Below are 24940 nucleotides of genomic sequence, written 5' to 3'. Positions count from 1 at the left end.
AATTTAATCTATCTCAGAAATGAAATTCATTTGTTTTTTTTAATCAAAATATCTTGCTACATCCAAGTATTATCCATATGATGGACAACAGGATTTTAATTCCAATCAGATCATGAAAGCCCAAATATTGTTTATTCTGTGAGCTTAATTATGCAGAAGAGAATCAATAAACATTTAGCACATCAGTATTGTATATTTGAACACCTCACATATACTTATCCTAATGCTCCAGTCCAATCAAGATGAAAAAAAACTTCGATTTATTTTCTTCAGTAAAATGAAGCAAATGCCATTTGCTATTACCCTTCAGTTCTTCAGGTTACCTTTATTATACAATAAAATATTGTAATTCATCTCATTATTGCTATGTCTTTTATTGAGTTAAATTTCTACTTAATGTTCCATTGATGAACTGCCTGAGAGTTCGGATTATTTTTCCAATGGCTGAGTCATATTGATTGTAAAGATGAAATGCTTTGAAAATCGGTTTTGCATATATCTCACTTATCACATGTGGGTTTTCAGTTTGTTTCACGAAGTTAAAAATCACACAACACATGGTTATAGTCCAGCAGGCGCTGTCTGTGCATCAGATCACCCGATACAGAGGCAGCACCTTGAAAACTAGTGCTTCCAAACAAACCTGTTGGACTATAACCTGGTATCGTGTGATATTTAACTTTGTCCCCCACGTTCCAACTCCGGCATCTCCAAATCGTTGTTGCACAAAGGAATCCTCGTAATTTTTAAAAGAAAATATGACATTAGTTAAGACCTTTAACACACGATTATTAGTAAAATATCTCAATGTAATTTAAACAAAATGCACACAGACACGGCGCATACAGCCACATAAAGTCTTCCTGGTCATCTAATTACTGCTCAGGAGAAAAACATGAGGAAGTATCTTATTGTTCCTGAGAACAAGAACCACAGTAAATATTTGGTGAACAATTCCACCCAATAAATGCACTTGATTTCTTACATCTGAGTTCAGTAATTGCACACGAAATATTTCACTAACACCAATGACCATGCTTTATTACAAACGACCAAGGATTCGAACATCAACATACGGAGCCGCTTTCCAATCGGGGTTCCAGTTGGAGTGTCGCAAAATAAAGTAACTTAATTTTGGCTTAGTACAACTGTAGGTGAAAACATTTTGAGCTCGCACATTAAAAATCTTTATCTGCGTAGTCAGAGAAAATACTGGAAGGTGACACTGTAAATTTAAATTATTTTGACTTTCAATCTGGAAAATATTCGTGAATTGCTTCTCATTTTCCTCCTAGTTCTGATACCAATGTCGAAATAATTACGATAATAAAAGTTTAGGAATAATAAGTGTGCTCTTTGCAAGAACGATATGAAGATGTTCACGGTCGTCGAATTACTGTTGAGTAGAATATTTTTCACAAGGGTCTTATTGTGATGAGCCAATGCTTTTTGTGACTCGTCTTTTTGTGTTCAAGTTAGTAAATATCTAAACGTCAAACGTTCAAAACCTTTGAGGGACAAAGAAATGATGAAAGCAGAATCGCTGACACTCTGAAAAACTGTTTTCAAAATATTTGGAAAGGCACATTTGGTGACATACAAGGAATAAACTTAACAAATATAGAAATAGCCTGTGGCTAGGTAAAGTTGTAGGGGTGGGGTGTAGTCAGTTGGAAGCCGTGGGGAAACAATGTCTCAGTTGGTTGACTTTAAAAGTATAGAAATTTCGTGAACATGCACAGCTGAATAAGATTTTGTTTCAAATACCCTGGATTTGGAAAGATTTGGCATATTATACCACCTGAAACATTGCAAATGGAACTCAGTGGATTTTTTTTATTGTAAAGGAAAGATATTACATAATGAACAGTAAGTGATCCGTTGCTTGGAGATCGACTTCCTGCTTTAATCACGTGGCTAAAAGATGTGATCCCTATGATGTTTGGTCCATTTAATGATCATTGAACTCTGCTAAAGCACGAGCAACAAAACTGTTGGCTTTTCTTTTGGACTTTAATCGTCTCTTTTTCTAAGCAGTATTTTCTTTCAGTTGAAGTAAATGCGGAACATATTTGCATATATCATTAATCGTTCCAATGAGATAAATCTAATTCGCTTCCGATTATTAAAATGAACAGTGTGACTTTCAGTTTAAATAAAAAAAAGAAACGAACAAAACAGCGTTTCTTGCGATTTAACCCAATTCAGTTAAGCCATATGAGAACGGCTATTGAACCACGACATCACCTTTATGTCCCTTTCCATGGCTACTTCTTCACGTGAGAAAGAACGTGACTGAAGAAATTATGAGTCAAGGCAAAGTGTGGGTGTGAATATGACGGGAAATTCTTGTTCGCTGCTTCATTCTGACACAGTTCTGATTCAGAATGAGTCAATGACAGATGTTCATTCTGACAAGCATGGCTATTTCTTGGATTTTGCTGTGATTGTAATTCTGGTGAAAGCAGAAACACAATAGTGTGGATTCAATTTAGCTCGAGAAAGTTCTCATCCATGACTTTCATCACATGTAACCTTGATGAGGTCACATGTCACCCCTTTCCAAAACATACTGAGGAGACCGGGAGATTACGGTGGTGGGTTATTACACTACCGTGCTCCGCATTCAGGGGTTTGAGTAACGCTTTGGTTGCTAATTCCACAAACCACTACTGCATTTTCACTTTGCATCTCACACCTCTGGTATACACTGGATCGAGAATTTTGTCTTTCCCCTTCACTGCACGGGAAATTCACGAATAATAAACACCACATTAAAGTTGAAATAAAGAATGAGAGCAGATGTTCTATTCAGTTGTAAATTAAATTGGTGTAATGAGAAGGAACACATTTTTTCTTTATGCCCCTCATTCCATGTTGTCTTTCTATGAATTTACATCGACAGAAAGAGAAATAGCGAACAAGTGATCGGGAGCGCAAGTTTATCCAGTGGGATTGTTCATGATTATTTTAATCTAACAGTCCACACAATGATTTGGTCAGTATTTCAAACAGTCACTCGGAATTGGAACCGCAGAAAACTGCTCCAATGAAACGAACCTTTCATTCTTTCACATGCAGCATGATGACTGACATGCTAACTGTACAAGGTCGATCAATTTTCTTCAGCAATCACAGCTCTGAAAACAGCCACCTGTGCTGTGTAGAGTGTCATTTGTTGCCCCCAGGTCACAGCACATTTCTTCTTCACGAGTTTACGAGCTTCGTTCCTGATCTGTTTGATAAACCTTTTCTATCACTTCATCCCATCCACTCACAATTCTCAACTTATGAATAAATTTGGCGTTAGACCAAATGTTAAACAAAGTGGACATATGCCATTCAGCCCATAAAGTCTGCCCCACCATACAACGAACTCATGGTTAATCTGATAATCTTCAATTCCATTCTGCTCACTTACCTCGACAAACTTCATCATCTTTCTGATTATGTACCTGACACAGTTTGAAAATATCCAACAACTTAGCCTCTACTTCGGTTGCCAAACAAAAACCACAGATTCCCTGAGCATGGAAATTACTCCTCATTTCTGAATTAAATGGGCGATATCTCATTCTACGATTATGTCCTTTGGTGCTTTCCTCAGAGCAAAGGGCAAGCCACCTGCATGTATCTACCCTGTCTAGATCCCACGATTTTGTTTCAAGAATAATCCCAACCTGACCAATCATTTCCCGAAGCTCAATTTTATCCAAAGTTGACAACATCCTCGTAAATCTCTGCTGTCCCTTACAGCACGGGAACTCGAACTTGAAATCAGATAGCGATTGGAATCGGATTAGTCCACACATGGACCAAATACAGTAATGATAACTTTGACAAATGAGAATCTAATCATATTTCTATTGACATTCAATGGCTTCATTGTAACTGAAGTCCTCCATGTAATTGCCCTCATAGCTAATATTTAGGAGAAATGGAACCTGACCGCCCATATAAAGAAGTTGACTACAAATAAAATGTCCGTCAGTCGACTTCGTTTGATTATTAACACAACTCATTCTCCATGAAGCCTGCATCATCTGTAAGGCACAAATTAGATGTGTAACAGAACTCTCTCCATTTGCCTGGTTGTGTGCAGCTTCAATACCACTGAAGGAACTGGACATCCTCCACGACAATGCAGTCACTTAACTGTACCACGTTGCAGTAGAGTGCACCACCTACAAGATGCGGTGGAGAACGTCATCTAGGCTGTGTTGACAGAACATTCAAAGCTCAAAAACTGAAACGACTATAAGGACAAGGCTGAAGATGCACTGAAGTGCTACCATTTGCAAGTTAACCTCCAAGGCACATACCGGCATGACTTGGAGATGTATCAGTGGTAAATTCACTGAGTGATGAAGCGGTCTTGATGGTCAAAGTGGTATACTTCAGCCCTCCATTCTTTATCTTACAATTTTTAAAAATGTTGATTATTGCATTGACCAGACTTGTGCTCATTCTTATAGTTGTTTCCTAAACTGGCGGTTGCTAAAGTTCGAATATCATCCACAGTCTGAGGTCAACAACAGAAAATATCCAAAGTTACTCTCGACCAACTGAGCGCCCTGTCCAAAAATCTTCAGTGATCTGTGAACATCCAGTCCAAGATCTCTTTGTTTCTGTTTGTTCTGTTCACCACTCAGACTCCTCACTGTTATTGCTTCAACTCCCCAAATTCATTATCACTTATTGGTCTAGATTCAATTCCATTCGCCGTTTTTATTTCCCACCTGATTGATACATCTCTGCAGGCCCTGACATTATTCATCATAGTCAAATACATGACCAATTGTTGCATCCTCTGCAAACTTCTAAATCATGACTCCTACAACTAAGTCTGAATCGTTGATCTACATCAGGAAACAGTGGAACTCCACTGGAAACAGGCGTCCAAACATAGTTCATTGCTGGATGTGATGAACACCTGCAATAACAGCACAATCGGACCCCTGATGTCATTTGTAAACATGCTGGTGACGCCGCCAGTTGGCCTCCTGAGTGATCCCTTCTCACATATGGGAGTGGTGAATGACCTGTCAACATTGTGCCTGGGAACATAAGTTTACACTTCAGCGGGTAATTGAATCCTTTCCTGAAGTCCACCTATGGGCCTGACTTCTTGGCGGTGTGTGTATCCATGTGTCCAATTAGCTTGGACAATCAGTTGAATTTGAGTCCACGCAGAGATGACTTCCAATTTTCTCCATCATCCGTGTACTTTTTTTTATTCTTCTTTATTTTACCACGGAGTGTGGACATCATGGTCTGAAAATTATTTGTTGTTTATTATTAATTCACCTTGAACTGAGTCAGAGTGATTCTATGGGTGAACCGCACTGTTGTGAGTCTGGAGTCATATGTTGGCAGGTCTCCTTAAGGACGGCAAATTCCCCTTTAAAGGGACAAGAATGAATGGGTTTTCAGCAAATTAAAACTTTTTGCCTCTGTTCCTCTGATCGGGGATAATATTCCAGATTTTATTTATCAATGTAAATACCAGCATCTGTCATGTTCCAGTCTCCAAGTATATCGCCAGCATATCGCCACTAAATTTGCATTTTACACGAAGATTGGTGAGTAGCAGAAAGCATAGGGGTCAGTCAAAGAATGAAGAAGAATATAGATAGACAAGAGAGTTGAGCGGTGAAGTGGCAGACGGAGTACAATAGAGGCAAAAGTGAAGTGATGCATTTTGGGAAGCCTAATTCTAGAACCAACTATACTGTAAACGGAACATCCTTGGAGAAATTTGATGAGCAGAGAGATCTGTGAATTCATGTCCTTTGTACAATGACGATGGCGGCACAGGTGTACAGAGCGGTCAAGAAAGCATATGGCATGCTTGTCGTCATAGGACCGGGCTTTGAGTGTAAGAGCTGGCAGGTCATGCTAAAATTGTACAATATTTTGGTTCGGCCGCGTTTAGAATACTGTGCACAGTTCTGGTCAAGTGACCTAAAGAAAGTGGACGTTTAGGAGAGGGTGCAGAGAAGGTTTACGAGGATGTTGCTGGTATGGAAAATGCTTGTTGTGAGGAGAGGTGAAGGCGTTTATGATTGTTTTCAGTATATAAAACGAGATTGAGGGGTCCTGATTGAGGTCTACAAAATCTTGAATGATACAGAACGGGTGTATAGAGATATGCTTTTTCCCCAGGCGAGGGATTCAATAATAAGAGGTCACGCATTCAAGTTGAGAGGTGAAACGTTTAAGGAGAATATATAGAGGAAGTATTTTGCACAGAGGATAGTAGGTGCCTGGAACGCGTTGCTAGCAGAGGTAGTAGAGACAGACATGGTCGTTTCATTCAAGGTGCGCCTTGATAGATGCGTGAGTAAGTGGGGAGCAGATGGAAACAGATGCTGAGGAATTAGGTGAAAGGTGTAGCCAATTGTTTTGGTTCAGCACAGGCTTGGAGGTCCAAAGGGCCTGTTCCTGGGCTATAAATGTGTGTTCTTTATTCTTGTTTGTTCACTCCACTACCATCCCAATGCTACGTTGCTCCATCTCAGAGAATGACATTGGCAATTACAATCATCTCAGATGGAGTGAGAATATGATATTTGGCTGTGTCAGAAAGAAACTGATGTACGCTGAACTGGAGTGTATGGCGGGAGCAAGAGGATGATGTGATCAAAAAACAGTTCTTACTGTCAAAATAACAAATCAGTGCATTGTTAAGGAAAATTGCACTGAATGCTTGCAATACATCGACCTCTCGCTTAAGGCAGCAGCACGCTTCCACTGAGCCAATCTGCAATGCGGGTTAATGCTGCTGTTGTATCTTAATAATCTCATAACCGGAGACAGATATGCCCTTCCTCCCCGCCTTTGACCAGGAGAACTCCCAGCCTCCGAATTTCCTGCGCCTCTGTACCATCATAAAAGTACCAACGCGCTCACCGATCGCATCACTGGTGCGACAGAGTAGCTTCACGTGCTCATTTCCATCCCAATTTCCAGTTTGATCTTTGCAACCTCATCACTGATTCTGGGTGGAGGAACTGGGATTATGTGGTCCACTGCAGAAATGGGTACTTCCTTGAGTGGGGAAGCTCGTGAGGCAACAAATGTGAAACCTCATTGCTGTTGAAACATACATTTTAACAATACCCTGCAGTATCCCTTGAGAATTTGATGTTTTGTTAAAATCTATCACTCTCAGTCTTCAACATGCAGTACTCGATGGAACTTCCTCAGCCTCTTGAAATATGCAATTTGAATATACAGCCAATTCATAGTTCCCACATATCTATTATTGCTCGCCAACTAGTCCTGTGGTGTCTCTGCATTCTTCCTAACATGTCCTATGTCACTTTAGTTGCTGATCTTTTCAAATACGCATCTCTGCATGGCCCAGGGATCGTATAATGTTCAGATTTGTGCGTTGTGGCCGCAGTAACCTCACTTGAATCCAAGTCACGGCATGTAACGTTCTCCCCTTTTTAACTCCTTGTGGTACATGCCAACGAAACACAGAAATTAATTAATTGATTTTACATGAAAACATTCTCTGATATTATGATTTTTCATCAATCCCTTCTCTCACACATCTCAGTGAGGTGAATATCAGAATTCAGACTCACCCATTCTTGGAGACCTCTCTCCCTCCCACAATCACTGACCTCCTTTAAGTTCCGCCTCCCATTTCCCTTACAATCATTTTCGCATTGAACCTTGTTCAGTCTGTGCTGCTGCACTCACTATTGCTAGGTGAACGTGCCGCAATCATACCATTGCGACCTTCAGACCAGTCAATCCATTTTAATACTGTGGTTTTGAGATCAATGGTCAAGTAACAGCTTTTAATGACATGGATCAGATATTATTGGAACTTCAGGCTCAGGAAAAGAACACAGGGCAGTACTGAGGAAGAGAAACCGTTTTTCAAAAAGACCTTTTTCTGCGGACTTCCACATTATTTATTTCACTTGCTCATTCGGCTCTATCTAGATTATTTTGTGCAGTTCTGCAATCACATTAGCATTGGAAATGATGCAGGGGTGAATTACCAGGATATTGGCTTGGGAGAAGAGTTTCTGTTATGAAGAGAGATTGGATAGACTGGATAGACTGAGAGCAGAAGAGATCGAGAGGAGACATGATTGAAATATACAAAATAATCAGGGATACGGATGGCGTAGACTGAAATAAAGGTTTCCTTATAATGGAGAGATCACTCACGGGGTAATAGATTTAAGAACAGAGGAGGAAAGACTTGAGTGAATGCGCAGACAAACGTTTTGAAACGGCGAGTGGTTGAAATCTGGAACTCAGTTCATGCAAAGGTTGGAGAGGCAGAAATCCTCATAACTTTCAGAAGTATTCAGATGTGAATTTTTGATAACAAGACATACAAGGCTGTCAGTCAAGTGATTTCAAAAAGGAGTTCGAATAGTTAATCGATTATTGATTTCCAGTACTGATACATCGGCTTCTTTTTTGCATTGAACTCGAGGGTAATACCACTGCCTGTCACTGCGTGAGATTGGATTTAATTCGCATCCGGGACGGGCGCTTGCAGCTTGGGAGGGCTAAGAGGCCAGAAACCCGCATCCGATTCCAAACTGATGTGACTGACTGTGTGGAATTTACACGCTCCGTTTCTCTCTCTTCCGTGTGGGTTTCCTCTGGCTGCTCCGATTCCTTCTCACTGTCCAAATGTGTACACTTCAGGTAGATGGCAAACAAAACCTGAATGGACTGTATAATCAAAGACAAAATCAAAGTCAAAAGTTGGAATTGCAGCTCAGGGAAAACAGAATGACCATTTGGGGTCAACATTTCTTGGAGTAGTTTTTGATTCGCAATGTTAACTCTGATTTCTCTCCACCGATGCTGCCTGACCCGCTGAGCTTTTGAACACATTTCTATATTTGTAGGTGGATCAATAATGCGGGTTTAGAAAGATCGGGTGGGGGAGTGTGCAGCTCTTCGGCGGCACAGAGCAGACTCAATTGGTCAAAAGGTTTCTGTCTGCGTTGTGTCTAATTCCATCAACTCTGATTCTATAAGTTTTGTCCTTTTTTTAGTCTTTGGTATTTCACATCTCCCCTGAAATGTGGTTTGCAGAACAGGACAATCGACGTTTCGGGCATAACCCAACGCCAAACCATTACCACCCACTGCCTGGAAGAGGAACGCCTCATATTCTGCCTTGGGAACCTGTAACCATACGGGATAAATGTGGATTTCAACATCTTCTTCAATTCCCCTTCCCCCACATTATCACAGTCCGAAGCATCCAAGTCAGCACCACCCTCCGGACCTATTAATCTTTTCCCCCTCTGACTTATCACTTTCTCCCCCGCCTCCATCCAATTATCGCTTTCCCAGCTGCCTTCCACCCAACCACAACTGCTGCACATTTATCTCTCCGCCCCTACCTACACGTCTCATTCCTGATGAAAGGCTTATGCCAGAAGCATCGGTTCTCCTGCTCCTCGGATGCTGCCTGTCCTGCTGTACTTTTCTCGCACGGCAATCTCGTCATGGCGAAGATAAATTAGCCTAGCTCAGGTTCTTTATCTGAGAGCGAAGAAGGTTGAGTGAGGAAGAGATGAAGGAGTACAGTAAGGGGATAGATACGTGTTATAGGAATAAATTTGTTATGGGAAGTGTTTACAACCATAGATCTATGTTAAACGCAAAGGGGAGGATAATTAGAGGAGATATAAGAAAAAACATATTCATTCTGAGAGTGTTGTATAATTGGAACTCAGTATTTGAACGTGTGGTAAAGCTATGAGTCATCAAAGCACTTCAGGAGTATTTCGCCGAATACGTGAGAAGCTAGAGCACACATGGATAAGGACCAGATACTGGAAAGTGGGACGAAGACGATCAGCTGTCTGATCAAATGTCCGAACACCGTATGGAAAGTACGGAGCATGAAAGCATGGGAAGGGTAAAAGCATGGATACTACTGTCGATCTGTTACAAGGGGTCTGTGGAATGCTTCACGAGTAAAAAGGTCACTGTAGTAGGATGGGGCCACTGTGGCTGGTTGGGATAAGCAGAGTGGAATGCTCCTCCACCAATGAGCAGAGTCAGACTGGGGCTGAACGGTTACAGTATCAGGCTGAGATAATAGAAATTAGTAACGTCAAAATTGCCAGCTAAATATCATCATTGCAGGTTGGGACAAGTCGTGGCAATTAATATTTAGGACTTGACTTTAAATATTTAATTGATAGCGAGTAGAGTCAGCCTGCTTGAAACCCTTGTAGCAGAAAAAAAGGCATTAAATATCTAATCAGCTTGGGACAGGAAAACATTGTGGCAGATGTGGTAGCTAAAAATCTAATCATGACAGGTTAGTCTGGGCTGTAAGGTTATTGCAGCAGAGGTGGCAATAAAATACATAATCGTGACAATAGAAAACCCCTATTGGCAGAAGTAGAGCGATAATGGTTTATTGTATACCTGGAGTGAAATAATTCTGACTAACACAGTTGGGCATCCTGGTAAGCTAACAACAATATAATTAAAGAAAGGGTATAAAGAGCCACGGATCCTGAGTTTCGGGGTCGTTCAAGAATTTGCTTTCTGAGTGTCATGGCTTTTTGTCTGCTAATAAAAGATCTACGTCTTGAAGAACTCCCCGCATCTCCTGGAGATTTATTACATTTTCTCCACTACAACCACAACTTTGGCTACAGTAAAATTGTGGCTAGCGCGGCTCGGTGGTGCAATGAAAAGCGCGTTAGATTTCTACAACATTGTTAACATTGCTATACAAAGTTTGTTGTTTTGAGTTCCACCAGAATCGGAGTTCAGATTTCAGCTGAATCGATTATTATTCTGCTGATTCATCGTGAATTCCCGTCGTCTGGGGTTCTTGAAATTGCTGTTTACCACAGAAAATTACTGACCTCCTTGTTGGTGAGTTTTGACGGAATCATATCAAACGAAGCATGATCAGACCAGAATCAACGGCTAACCCACAAAACCTACAAACTTCGTGCAGAAACCCACTGTCTCTAAACACATTCCCCTCCAATAGTTGCACAGGAATTATCGATTGCTTAAATGTCTTTTTCCCCTCGGGCGACAGGCTGTTGTGAATGGACCAGGGAAAGATATTGATGTATTTGGTCAGTCATGACGATGTCAAATGGAGGGGTAGGACCGGTGTTTGGAATAGCGTCCTCCTGTTCCTCTCTGTCAGTGCTGTTTCTGACAGAGGGTTTTCAACAATAACATATTGAAATGTGAATCTATCCGACGGAGTAGCATGGTCCTCCCACTTACCCCACCGCTCTCACAGCCAGAATGGAGAGCTCCTATTGCAGCCTTAGATCAGACAATCGAGGATTCTCCCAGGCGCTCTATCAGACTGCATGCTCCTTCACATAGGTTTCCAACAGGATACATGGAGCAAGCAAACGTGGGGATTCAGGGACAGATTACCCCTCTGTTTTGCTGCAGTTCTGGACACGGAGACGTACATGAATTTATGACATTCTGAGTCTTACTGTGCATTCTTCCTACTTTACAATTTAAACTGGAATCGAATTTATTCTTGTATCACAGTCTTACATCTTCAGTATTCATGGAAACCGTGTAACGTATTCATGGATGCAGTAAGGGTGAAGATTATTGATAAATGCAGTATGTTTCATGTTACCAGTGTGAACTTTCAGAAGAAAGTTGTGAAGTTTTATTGATTCGAATTGAAGCCGATGGAAGGAAAGGTCTGGCGACAGCGGCAATGTAACATTGTCTGTAAACAACGCAGGAACCAGCGGAAATCCATTTTTAAATGAAGTCTATTTTGCATATTTTTACGTGTCCCTTTCCGGAACCTGATGCTTCAATAATCCCAGATCCATGTCAGTTTCACATCGTCTGCGTTAGCTATAATTTCAGAACCACATCAAAAGTAGAACAGTTGAGATAAAATTCTTAAGGTATGAATAGGACATGTGACCAGCTTGCTTGTCTGCGGCTTCAGTCACGCAATTGTTTAGCGCCTGCTACTTAAAGGTGCGTAAAATGCCACGGTTGTGAGTTCACTGCTTATCTAAAGATGCTGTTACTGTCATTGACAAGGGATTATTAGCGCATCAAACTAAAGCGCAGTTGAAATCAATGTTGAGCAAAGTAGCATTTATTTGAAAACTCCAGTTTCAAATTTGTGTCAATTATTATCTGAAAAGCTGGAAATATTCCCCTGATGAATATCCATCTGTGGATAGGGAAACAGAGGTGAAATTTTAGTTTAATGACCTTTCTCAAATCGCTCACCTTGCACTGGATTGCATTCTAGGAAAGTCTGGTTAACTCATTTCATATCATCCCATTTCCTACAAACACGCTCAGCTCATTATGCTTTCGGAAGTATTAGATTTATCTCTTTGGGGAGTTTGAATGTTGACCGTAAATCTGGCAAAGGCATAACAAATAGTCTTGCTGTTGGGAGGAGCAGAGGGTGCAAACTGGGATAAGGTCGAGTCTTGTCACAGGAATTTTCAAGCGGAGATCAGTGAGTATTAAATGGACTCATTCTCCTTTCGAGTGATTGTGACCAAATGTTCAAGGCAACAGATGGCAATGATAATGATGTTTTACATCTACAGGCCAAATCTTACTCACTAGAGGCACCATAACATTACAGATCAGGAGAGCGGGGTAGATGATGATCCTTATGCAAACCTGAGACAGTGAGAGAATTAATCCCATGCTGTTGGTCTCACTTTTCTCAAAACTAGTTAGTCAGCGGACTGAGCTAAGCGACTTCCAACCAATGCAGAGCTAAACCAAAACAGTTCAGTGTATTTACAATATATAATATTTCATGTAGAATAAGCTGCAACACCTATCAACACCAGCAGCTCTTCTTATACGTAGCATTTTCAGATGCAGGTATTATGCAATTTCTTTCCGATGAACGTTATCCACTTCGAGAGTGTGTCCCTTTTGCCTCGCCATCCAGACAGCCCAGAATCTCTATCGCTGTTAAATTCAGTCCCTGTGTGTCTGCACACGACCTTTGAAATTTAATGGAATCAGCTCCTAAAATGATTTTATTACTGAAAATTCATCTCCGATTTCAATAATTCACAGAATTAAAAAAATCTGCTCCAAACTTCTTCATCATTCTCCGTTGGTTTTGAAGTTCGCCTAAATGAAGGAATTTCCCTCAGCTTTATTCTTACCAACGTCACATTAGCTGGATAACCTCCCTTCAGACACTGCTAAGTCTTTCCTGATTTCTTCCGCAAGATTCTTTATCTATCTCACCGTCCCATTAAATCTGCTCTTTCCTTTTCTAGTGGTGTTATCTCAAAGCAAGCTTCATGTCTGTCCTTTCTATCGACTTTGTATCAAGTGAACTCTGACCGTGTCCTTCCTAACGTCTTTATATCCCAGTAAACTTCATCCTGAGAAAGGATGCTGGGTCCAATTCAACGCATGAAAACTCACCACTAAGCCGTGCAATCTTATTACCGTCACAGGAAGGTGGAAGCAATTTTAATTACAGCTGAATCGATTGGTTGCAGCAGCATCGTGTCAAATCCCCGTCACATACGTAACTGTTGTTCTTATGTTTATTTTTTCTCGATGTGTGCTGAAGTCACACAGTGAGGGATTGATTACTGTTTCAGACATACATGTAGGGGCGTATTAAATACTGAAGTTGTGAGAATCGAGCAGTTTTTATTAACATAGCCCATTCACTGTTCTAATCTCAAGCTCAGGAATTTGACAGAGAACGAATTTGAGCGAAAATTAAGCAGGGGCGTTTACCCCATGACGTAACACGAGTTTCTGCGGTTGCTCTGTTGTTCACCTCATTTGTGTGTTTTCCATCATTGAGGATTTTGAAGTTGTCCCCTCTATAGAAAAGGCTCGTGCTTTTGCAACATTGTACAAAAGATGCAGTCCAATAACAGCCGATGCTGATTCAGTCTACTTATCCAGATATTGACCCCTGGAAACAGCACTGTGCACTCTCCTCGAGTCTGGAAAACAGCTTCCTCACATATATTGTTATATTCTCGCTCTCATGGAGCTTTTCATTCTATCGGCTTCTGTTTTTCACGGAATCCGATTCAATCGATCTTGTCACTGTGTCATTTCTTTCCATGTGGTCAGATCTTGTGAACAGAATATCACAGTGGGAGTGCCCTGGGCCCATAACCCAGAAGTCAGACCATACTCAGGGAACCATATTCTGCTCTTGATCATTTCATAAACACCAGGGAGAAATATCTGTGCTCTTCAAAATTTAATCACCTGTTTTAAGAAGCAAGATAAACAGTTCCTGCTTCCTGCTTTTGTTGCCACACGGACCAAGCTTGTAAATGCTGGAACCAGTCGAGACTGTCCGCTCTCCCACATCCAATTTATCCCCAGGTTGTGTTAAGATTATGGTCTGACTCGCTTCCCTCTCTTCCCTGTCACTCTAGGATGATGTGAGCTGTGAAATCTTTGATGTGAACTGGAGGCAACGTGGAAAAATGTATACACAGCAGCTGCGTGAGCGATGGGACTCGCTGCAGTAACATCCCATGCTGATTCAGACAGCAGAAGCCGCCCTGTGACTTCGAGAAGCACAGACACTGTTCCTGAATAATGGGGAGACATTCACTCTTTCCTCGCAGTTCTGCATTTTCTAGCTCTCTCAGGTGGCATTATTTGGACAATGGTTCCCAAAAGATGATTTCTTGTGCATGCACGATCTCCCTTTTCTACACCTTTCCAGAATTCCCATACTTCCCTCTCCCGCCAGACCCCTACCCCGCTCCACAAGCCCGTGTTTGATAGGGAGCTGAAGACCGCGTTCAAGCTGCTGTCCACCAACACTGCGTGACAATGGAAGATGAGTTCGTCCAGTTCTCAGTGAAGACCGCCCTGTTCTGGGGAAGCAGTTAGCACAGCCTCCTGGGAGAAGCGAGTCAGAATGGAAAGGAGCTGTTAATAAGACTCTGTGCTTCTTTCATTCTGAAACAGCAGAAATAGCCTTAGTTAACCAACAAACTCACCTGATTTCTGGTTACCACGTCTGGCGCCGTTCTGGATCGTTTATCTCGGGTGTGATATTGCCTCAGACAGGTGACATACGTGCGAGAGCTCTCGGGTTCACACTGCGGATGAGCCTTGCAATTTTGCACACTACTCCATTTTTGACTGTGCAGATATGATTTCGATGAGATCGGTTTCAGATAAAGATTCCAAAGTTTGAAAACATACACAAGCAAGTTCAAGAACCGCTTCTTCTCGGCCATTGCTGCTCTGAGAAATGGATTGTCTAACTTGAAATAATGCTGATTTTGCCAATGTGGATTTTGCTGAGCGCACGTCTGATACGGAGTAACCTGAATTCCTAAGTCTGGTCAAATTTTGCTTTCCTCACGCTGTGATCTGCATGTCCTTGATTAATATGATCCGCCTTTACCAATCGCAAACAACGCTTTCCACTGTACTTAGGTACATGTGACAATCAATCAATCAAAACACAGTCATTTCCTCATTGTGTGGAGCCAACAGAGCGATGGTGGGCTGCATGGCCTCAGTCTGCAGTGTGACATATTTTGTGATTCTGATTGCATTTGTAATTAAAACAGCAGAATTGGGGAAGTTACAGAGTGGTTATATTGACACAGCTGGGACACATCTGTGCCACAGTGTATCACACAATAACAGTGAAGATCTTTTGACGTCATCCTCGAAGGTACATGCTACAAAAACCTGAAGACTGCGTGAAACTGCTGTGGTCAGCGATAACAGAGTGGCCCAGAGGGATCGTGGTGAGCGCATAATCCAGAAATTAATTAATGAAAAGCATCCTCTGCTCGATGACAATTCCAGCTCTCAGTGTATGCACTGCAACTGCAAGAGTTTCACTATAACAGTGCTCCGTTCTTCACATTGCATATTGATGAGCCTTCTGCGTCCGTACACTCAATGGTATCTGAAATAGATGCACCCGCCACATTTATACATTTGAGGAAACCCACGTTTGAAGGTATGGAAGATTTTTTTTTGCTGTTCTCTGTTTGTCTGTTATGACCTGATTCGCAAAGTCATTTGCCTGAGCTGGGAATACACTGGCAAAGATGAGAAAAATCAGTTATGGCATGTACCATACACATGACGCCTTGCAGTTATTCCCCAGGCTGTGTCACACAGCAGGGTCCTCCGGTGAAATGAACAGCCGTGAATGACATGTGGTTCAGTATGTTGGGACAGCATTTCGACACAGACAGAGTTCCCTATTATTAGAAGAAGCAGCACTGATGATGAATAACCTCAGAGAGAAGAAAGCGATAGAGATTTACCATGGACTCAATGGGCTGAACGGCTTCTGTCGGCAGGTGAATGACGTCACACGTCTCTGCCGTCCCTCTGTCTGTCTCTCTGACAGAGTGGCTGAGGGAGAAATAATGGCTCGTTTTTAATCCTCCCTTCCGCTTTGGACTGCCTGCAGCCCCGCAGCTCCTGGCTGTTGGGATGGTTCTCAGTGAGTGAGGGTTTCATTCGGAGTCGCTTCATCTGAGACAGTTGGGACTCAGATGTTAACTGATGCCCGATTGCAGCAAAGAAACCGACGCCTCTGAAACAAAAGCCTTTCTGCTGGATTGTTCTGCGAATATTGATTCTGAACATCAAATGGGCAGCACAAAAATGCACTTATTTGAATTTTACTGAGGGAAGCGAGTTCACAGCCCATTTCTCTCAATCCCACCAGCTCAGCGCCTTTCTCTCTCTCTTAAATAAATGATATTTGGAGGAAGTTCGCAATCAAAGTTGCTTAGTTCCAGCGGCGCTCTTGCACCTGGCTGTGCCCGTGAGAGGAAGCTTCAGAGTATATCCGCATTTACATCCCGTCATAATGCCTGCAAGTGGAGGGAAATGGCTGAAGACTCTGCCAGTAGAGACAGCTCAGTCCCCGGGGATGGGATAAACAGCACCGTCCGGCGTGGGGACAGTCTGCAGATTAGACAGAGTGTACTTTATCATTCAGATCATACCAGAGTGAGAACGCTCGAGAAGGCCAATCGGTCACTCGTACCTGTGCCAACTCGGAAGTTGCAAAAGATTGGTGAAAGTGGAAAGTGGATTTGTTCACGTTTCAAGTGATTCCATGAAGCAGGAAGCAGAAGAAGATACACAGTGAAGCGATTGAGATCTGACTACAGAAGCAGCAAATAAGTTGTACAGTGCAGAGGAGAGCTTTGAAGTATTCAATTCTGGTTGATGGGACGATCATGCTTTTACTAGGCCACGCTGCTACAGAAGAAACTATGTCAGTGTCTCTCAACATTGTGATGTCATAGGAAAATATCGCCGTTATACTGCAGCAAATTCCTTTTTCCAATGTGAGGGCAGTCCATATGTAAAGGTGTAGCTTATATATCGAATCCTTTCACATAAATAATTCCACTGCCCCTCAGTGTGTTGTATTGTCTCCTTTCCACTTGACCGTCATTGTGCTTGCACTGAAGTTGATTTTCTCCTTCTGCATGTCTTTTACAGTCTGGGTGATGCGATGCAGTTGTACTGACCCATCTTCTGACAGAATTTTCCACTTCACTTCAGCCCACCCTAACTTCGCTATCTGATACCAGTCCCGTTGTTTAGATGTTAATCGCTCGTCTCAGATGCAGCCTGCCCTCACCCAAAATAAATGGAAAACTCAGTCACACTGTTATCACTGCAATCGAGGGATATATGCACTCTCCGGTCATTGATAATTCCAAGGATAAATTTAGGGCTGCAGATGCTGGAGATCAGAGTTGGTAGTGTGATGTTGGAAAAGCACAGCAGATCAGGTAACATCCGAGGAGCAGGAGAATTCGGGTTTCAGGCTTAAGCCCTTCATCAGGAATAAGGCTTGTGAGTCGGGGCTGAGAAATAAATGGAATTGGCGTGGGGTTAAGGGGAAATAGCTGGAAAGCAATAGATGGATGAATAGTAGGGAGAAGATAATAGGTCAGAAATGGCAGTGATGGAATGGGTTGAGAGGGCGGTGCCGAGTTGAAGGCTTGTGATTGGGGGAGGGGAAATGAAGTAACTGTTCAAATTCACATTGATCCCGTGTGGTGTTAGAGTCCCAAGGCGGAAGGTGTAGTGTTCCTCCTACAGGCGGTGTGTGGTAACGGTTGGCAGTGGAGGACATCCAGGACCTGTATGTCTTTGATGAGGTAGGAGGGGGAGTTGAAGTGTTCAGCCACGGGACGGTGAAGTTGGTGGGTGCAGGTGTCCCAGAGATGTTCTCTGAAATGATCTGCAAGAAGGTTTCCTGTCTCCCTGATGTAGAGGAGACCACACTGGGTGCAACGGATTCAGTAGATGACATTGTTTGCTGTACAGGTAAATTTCTAATGGATGTGGAATGATCCCTTCGGGCCTTGGCTGAGGTGAGGGGAGTGATGTGGGTGCTAGTTTCACCCTTCCTTTGGTGGCAGTGAAAGGTGCCAGGAGAGGGTTGTGGGCTGGTGGGGGGATGTGTGGACCTGAAGAGGGGGTCATTGAGGGAATGGTCTTTACGGAATGTTGGCAGGGTTGGGTAGCGAAACATATCTCTGTTGGTGGTGTCTGTTTGGAGGTGGCATCAGTGACAGAATATGATGCGTTTATGCGGTGTTGGATGGGGTGTAAGGTGAGCACCAGGTGGTTCTGTCTTTGTTGCGTTGAGAGGGGTGGCTTCAAGGGTGGTGGTGTGTGAAATGGAGGTGATGAACTTGAGTGCGCTGTCAACCACGTGGGAAGGCAATTTGTGATCGTGGAAGAAGGAGACCAACTGGCTCTTTCTGAGGTGTAATTGGTCATCCTGGGAACAGATGTGCTGGAGGTGGAGGAATTGGGAATAAAGAATGGTCTTCTTACACGAGATAGGGTTGGAGGAGATGTAGTCTAGATACATGTGGGAGTCGGTGGGCTTGTAGTATATGTCTGTAATTAGTCAGTCGCCAGAGTCGGTGATGGAGAGGTCCAGGAAGGTGAGGGAAGTTGCCAAGCTGATCCGGATAAATTTGAGGTCGGAGTGGAAGGTGTTGGTAAAGTTGGTGAGCAATTCAACCTCCTCGTTGGAGCACCAAGTGGCACAAAACATTCATCAACGTAGAGGAGGTACAAGTGGAGGATGGTGCCTGTGTAACTGCGAAAGATGGACGGTTCCGCGTATCTGACAAACAGACAGGCATAGCTAGGTCCTATGCGGGTGCCCGTGGCTACCAGTTTCGATGGAAGAAGTGGGAGAATTGGAAAGAGAAGTTGTTGATTGTGAGGACCATTTCAGCTAGGTGGATGAGGATGTCAGTGGAAACGTACTGGTTGGGATGGTGTGAGATTAAGAAATGGAAGGCTTGCAGACTTCTATCATGGCAGATGGATTTGTACAGGGACTGGATGTCCATGGTGAAGCTGACGCGATGAGGGCCAGGGAAACGAAATTCTTGGAGGAGGTGAAATCCATAGGGGTGTCACGAATGTAAGTGGGTATTTCCTGAACTGGGGAAAGAGGATTGTGTCAAGGTAGGAATAGATGATTCTGATGGGAGAGGTTCAGGATGAGACAATAGGTCGACTGGGGCAGTCAGGTTTGTGAATCTTAGGAAGGAGGTAGAATCAGGGAGTGCACAGTTCACAGACAATGAGGTTGATGTTTGTGGATGGGAGATGCCCAGAGGTGATGAGATTGTGAATGGTCTGCGAGATGATGGTTTGTTGAGGGGAGGAGTGGTTGTGATCGGGGTCAGTAGGAGGAGGTGTCTGCGAGTTGGCACCTGGCTTCAGCTTTGTTCCTCTGCCGGACTCACAAGCCTAATTCCTGATGAATGGCTTATGCCTAAATCGTCCATTCTCCTGCTCCTCGGATGTTGCCTGACCTGCTGTGCTTTTCCAGTACAACACTCTCCACTCATTCATTATTACTGTCTCATTTCACACTACCAGTTCCATCCTGTCTGTTTGATTCTCATGAGCACTGTTCTCATGGACTGCAACAAAATCTGCCAATATGAAACAAAAACAGAAATTGCTGTAAAATCACAGGTGTGCTGGCAGCATCTGTGCAGATGAATCACAGTTAACGTTTTACATCCATTGGGTCCGTCTCTCCACAGATGCTGCCAGACGTCCTGAAATATTCCAGCAACATCTGTTTTTGTTTGATTTTCAACATCAGCAATTTTTTCATTTTTGTTTTCTTATTTTCTGCCAATATGATTTGGCTAAAGATTACGTTAAATGTTTTAAATATGACTGTGATGGAAAGGCCAGATTCCACCAGCCCGCTCCTTTTATTTGGTTCACGTGACCAATGCCTTTCCACTTGGTCACCGCGCCCTACAGCGGCACTGCATTTAAATTGACAAAATTGTGGCATTCTCTCGGATTGGTAATCAGGAGCGAGATTGATTGAAATTATTGAAAACTTTAGATAAACCGATAAAATACGGGATATAAAACGGGAAACTGAAAGGGAAAGGGAGAACAGCGAATGATAGTTTTTTTTGACAAAACTGAAATATAATTGCTCAAGATTCAGAAAGTGCTTTCATCCACAAACATACCATAATATAGAATGTAATGTTTGGGGCAACCAATTCAAGCAGATAGCAAAATCTTAGTTTTAAAGTCTTGCTGCAACTGTTTTGGTTTTCATGAACGCACACATGGGATTCAGTGCTGTAATGATCTCCTAAAATGGAAAAGGAAATCCTTGCCTTCGAGGATACGTGGGGAATGTTGACTGATTCATCCCAGTAACGGCAGGACTGTCCTCTGGAAGCGTATGAGTTAAATCGTTCAATGTTCCATGGAGTTTCAAATGAGTGGTGAAGGGAATGTTTCCATTCACAAATTAATCATTCAGTAGAATTCAATACAGGGACCCATGAAATGATGAACAAATTAAACAAGAACACGGACATACGATACACAATAGCTACGACCATTACTATGTGAAAACTGTTGATTTAAGATCCACAGTGACCTTTGGTGATGGCATTTACTGTCCAGAACCAGTCTGCACTGGAATGACTGGAGACACACTATGAAGTATTTGAACTTCAGTCGCCTTTAGAAATAGCTGGGACTGACTCAGGACACGGGGATTTAGAGATGTTGGCCTTTCAAACATTTCAGACATTCCTTGGAAGAATAAAGGAAGTGATAGAAACTTTTCGTCTCCATGGAGACGATGTTCATGAACTGGATCGATAGTAATTTACCTTATTGGAGTTTATAAATAGAGGCGTCATATTTTAAAAGCAAAGAGTTCATCGTGTAACTGTAAAATCTTTTTGTCACACTCAGTGGGAACATTGTGTGTAATCCTTGTCCTCATTCTCCACCAAAAACATGTAAAGAAGTTAGAAAGGGCACAGACGCTGTTTCCTGGATAGCAAGATATTAGAAAGCCAAGTGACGTTGTTTACTGAGACATAAAAATATCAGAAAGTATACAAACGGGATGATAGAAAGAATAAAGGAGTTTATTCACGAGATTTGGAAATGCTGGATGCACAAACACGCAAGTTTGATGGAAACAAATGAGATTTTCACGTAACACGAGGTTTGAATGAGTAAATTGGGGAAAGTCCCTCTTTTGAGTGAATCAATAACTTTCGTTAGAGCTTCAAAACCATTAGTGAATGATTAAGAAAAGTTTGGATGAGAGTTTCTTCCACTCAATAGAGTTATTTAAATCGTGAACGACTTTACAGAAATAAAACGTAGAAGCTGACTTCAGAGTGTTTTAAAAGATACACGAACAAACGTACAAGGAGAGTGAAAGTCAGTGTAGTTGCGTAACAATTTCGAATTTGTTGACTTCAGACACAAAGACATTTCATGAACATGTACAACTGAATAAGACTGAGTATAACAAGTTCATGATTGGTAAGGTGTGGCGTATTATTCAAGGTGAAACTCTGTAAATGGAGCTGATGTCCTAAAATAACTGCAGACAGAAATTATATCCTAATGAGCAGGAATTGAATCATCACTTGGAGAGGCAACACCCACTTTAAAGATTTGACCACATTCACGTGATGTTATGTATATTTCGTACATTCTTAACTCCACCCAAGAAATCCACCAAGAAGACTCTGTCCTTTTGTATTGTTAACCCCCTGTACTGCTCTGCAGCACGCCATTGAAGATAAAATATGCTCAGACCAAAATTCAATTCAATACAATATTCAAAGGGTCCTATGTGATTTCTTTTTTTATTATTATTGCAACAACCTTTTTGAGTTTGTAACAAACTGTGAAACATGAAACCAGTTCAACATCTATTTTCCCGGAATTTAAAGCAGTGCTCATGGGAAACGTTATCCACCTGCTAAAAAAAATCACCTTAGGCTCTCTCTCTCCACATATGTCTCTTCACGTTTTAGATACTTGCAATATGTTTGTAGATCAAGGAGTCATTATCCAGAAAAAGTTGTTTCTCAATCCACAAACACGGGTATTTTCCCATCAACTTGGCTTTGCTCAATATCACCTTCTGTCCGTATTCCTCAACACGACGACAAATTGAAGCTGCTCCATGTGAGACTCAAACTTCAAACTTCGGCACAGCACACCCCACTGTACTGAAACAGAGATACCGTGCACTGGTCACCTTCAGCACAGGAGCAACACATTAATGCTTACCTCCACAATCCTGGTTTTACCTTAACATTTGGGAAACCGACTTTCTCTGATTCCATGGCTAGTAACGGGGATTATATGATCATCTTCATCAGTGGTTCTGTCCCCGCGTGAGGAATGTGGTGAGGTCCTCATTGTAAAGATGGGTAGATTGATGATATGTACAATTTCATACTTTGCCTTCACTAATCCATGAGCTTTTTATTTTGTTTTGCATCTGTAGAAATCTTAAAATCTTCATCTTGAACAGACTCAATGACAGATCTCCATTGTGTCTCTGGCATCGAATTTCATAGTGTAAACTCCCTCTGAATCCTTCCAACGCAGTCCGCTGTTTGGGAAGTGTTCCTGTTGTGGGAAATGCACATCCCCGTCTGTCACCTGCTGCTCCCAGCATGCGCTCTGGCACTGCACTCATTTCCCTTCTGACACTTGCTCACTGTGTTGCTGTGATCATACAGTGACTTGGTGTCGCACGGCCCAGGAAAATGATACAGATCAAGGTTTTTGCGTTGTTGAGTTCAATTGTCAGTTTAGCCTTATTTTGGATTTTGAAATTGTCTGTCCTGTACACAAGTGAGTGTCAAAAACATCTGAGCGGAATTTAGGTGTTCCGAATAATGACATTGAGCACTATGCACTCTCCCCCAGTCTGGAAAACAATTCCTCACAGGCAATTTAATAGACAATAGACAGTAGGTGCAGGAGTAGGCCATTCTGCCCTTCGACCCAGCACCACCATTCATTATGATCATGGCTGAACATCCTCAATCTGTATCCTGTTCCTGCCTTAGTCCCATAACCCTTGACTCCACGATCCTTAAGAGTTCTATCCAACTCTTTATTGAAAGAAAACCTCCTGCTGTCTCGGGTTCTACATTCCATTGACTTCAAATCTTCACAGAATTCAACAGACCTTGTTACATATTCATTTCCTCACATTTGTTCAGATCATTATGTGCATAGTGTGACAGTGGGAGTGCACTTGCCCCACAACCCAGGGGTCAGACCATAGTCTTGGAACCGTATTGTGTTATTTCTAATTTCACCAACACCAGGGAGAAATATCTGCTGCTCTGCATGATTTACGAAATTCAATTATTCATAAGGTCAGAGCTTTTTGCGCATCTGTGACGAGGTGGCCGAGAGGTTAAGGCGATGGACTACTAATCCATTGTGCTCTGCACGCGTGGCTTCGAATCTCACTCTCGTTGCTGACATTAACGGCTTTCAATGGTGCTGTTTGCAGATGATCACAGCTGTCATATGGAAAGTGGGATTCTATTAGTTATTTTATCTGCATTGACGCTATGACAAAAATCTTAAAGAATAGTTTGAGCCTGTTGACTAAAGTACATTGCAATGTCGGTTGCATTGGGATAATGAAAAGGAGCGCGATTTTCTTTTTCAAGTCACGTTGCTGTGAACATTTTTTCGTATGAAAGACATCCAGGAAAATCAAATACCGAGAGCTGCGAAGTGCATGTTATGCAAAGGGATTCTTAATGAATGTTTTGCCAGATGAAATCTGGAGGAGGTTGAGGAGAAGTAATTCATCCTGGTGAGAAGAGCACAGCGAGACAGCACAAAATAATGGAGATATTTCAAAATGGGCAGGTTTAGGGGCACTGAGAACTGGCTGTAAATGCACATTGGAGAATTGCCGCTGTGGGTGCCGTGCATGGGCACGGAGAGACTTACACATTGGTCTCGCCCTCGCCCCTTGCTCTCGCCGTTGATGAATGCTGGACATAAGGCACAGATAAACACAAGATGTGAGAATCAAGCTCCCTCACGTTATGCACGCACTGGATGCATCACATTGAACTATGAACAACTGGAGAAATCAGCATGTTACCGATAGGGAGTGAAACTAAACTGTGGATCAATAACCGCAGATTCATGCAACAGAAACATGAAAAATGATTTAAAATGTAGGGTGTAGGTTTGCTCGCTGAGCTGTAGCTTTGATATCCAGACGTTTCTTTACTTGGCTAGGTAACATCATCATCAGTGGCGACCTCCAAGTGAAGCGAAGCTGTTGTCTCCTGCTTTCTATTTATATCTTTCTCCTCGATGGGGTTCCTGGGGTTTGTGGTGATGTCATTTCCTGTTCGTTTTCTGAGGGGTTGATAGATGGCATCTAGATCTAAATGTTTGTTTATGGCATTGTGGTTGGAGTGCCAGGCCTCTAGGAATTCTCTGGCGTGTCTTTGCTTAGCCTGTTCCAGGATAGATGTGTTGTCCCAGTCAAAATAGTGATATTTTTAATCCGTATGTAGGACTACGAAGGAGAGAAGGTCGTGTCTTTTTGTGGCTA

At 42.4% G+C, this 24940-nt stretch overlaps 1 non-coding gene across 1 annotated transcript; it reads left to right on the top strand.

Annotated features, from left to right (window-relative positions):
• Positions 1 to 23752: 23752 nt before the first annotated feature.
• Positions 23753 to 23834, top strand: trnas-acu (transfer RNA serine (anticodon ACU)). Its single transcript has one exon. It is a non-coding gene; the product is annotated as a tRNA-Ser (tRNA).
• The last annotated feature ends 1106 nt before the right edge of the window (positions 23835 to 24940 follow it).

The sequence above is a fragment of the Chiloscyllium punctatum genome, chromosome 31 (genome assembly GCF_047496795.1).
Source record: "Chiloscyllium punctatum isolate Juve2018m chromosome 31, sChiPun1.3, whole genome shotgun sequence".
Classification (NCBI taxonomy): domain Eukaryota; kingdom Metazoa; phylum Chordata; class Chondrichthyes; order Orectolobiformes; family Hemiscylliidae; genus Chiloscyllium; species Chiloscyllium punctatum.
This window is presented reverse-complemented; position numbering and strand designations above follow the sequence as displayed.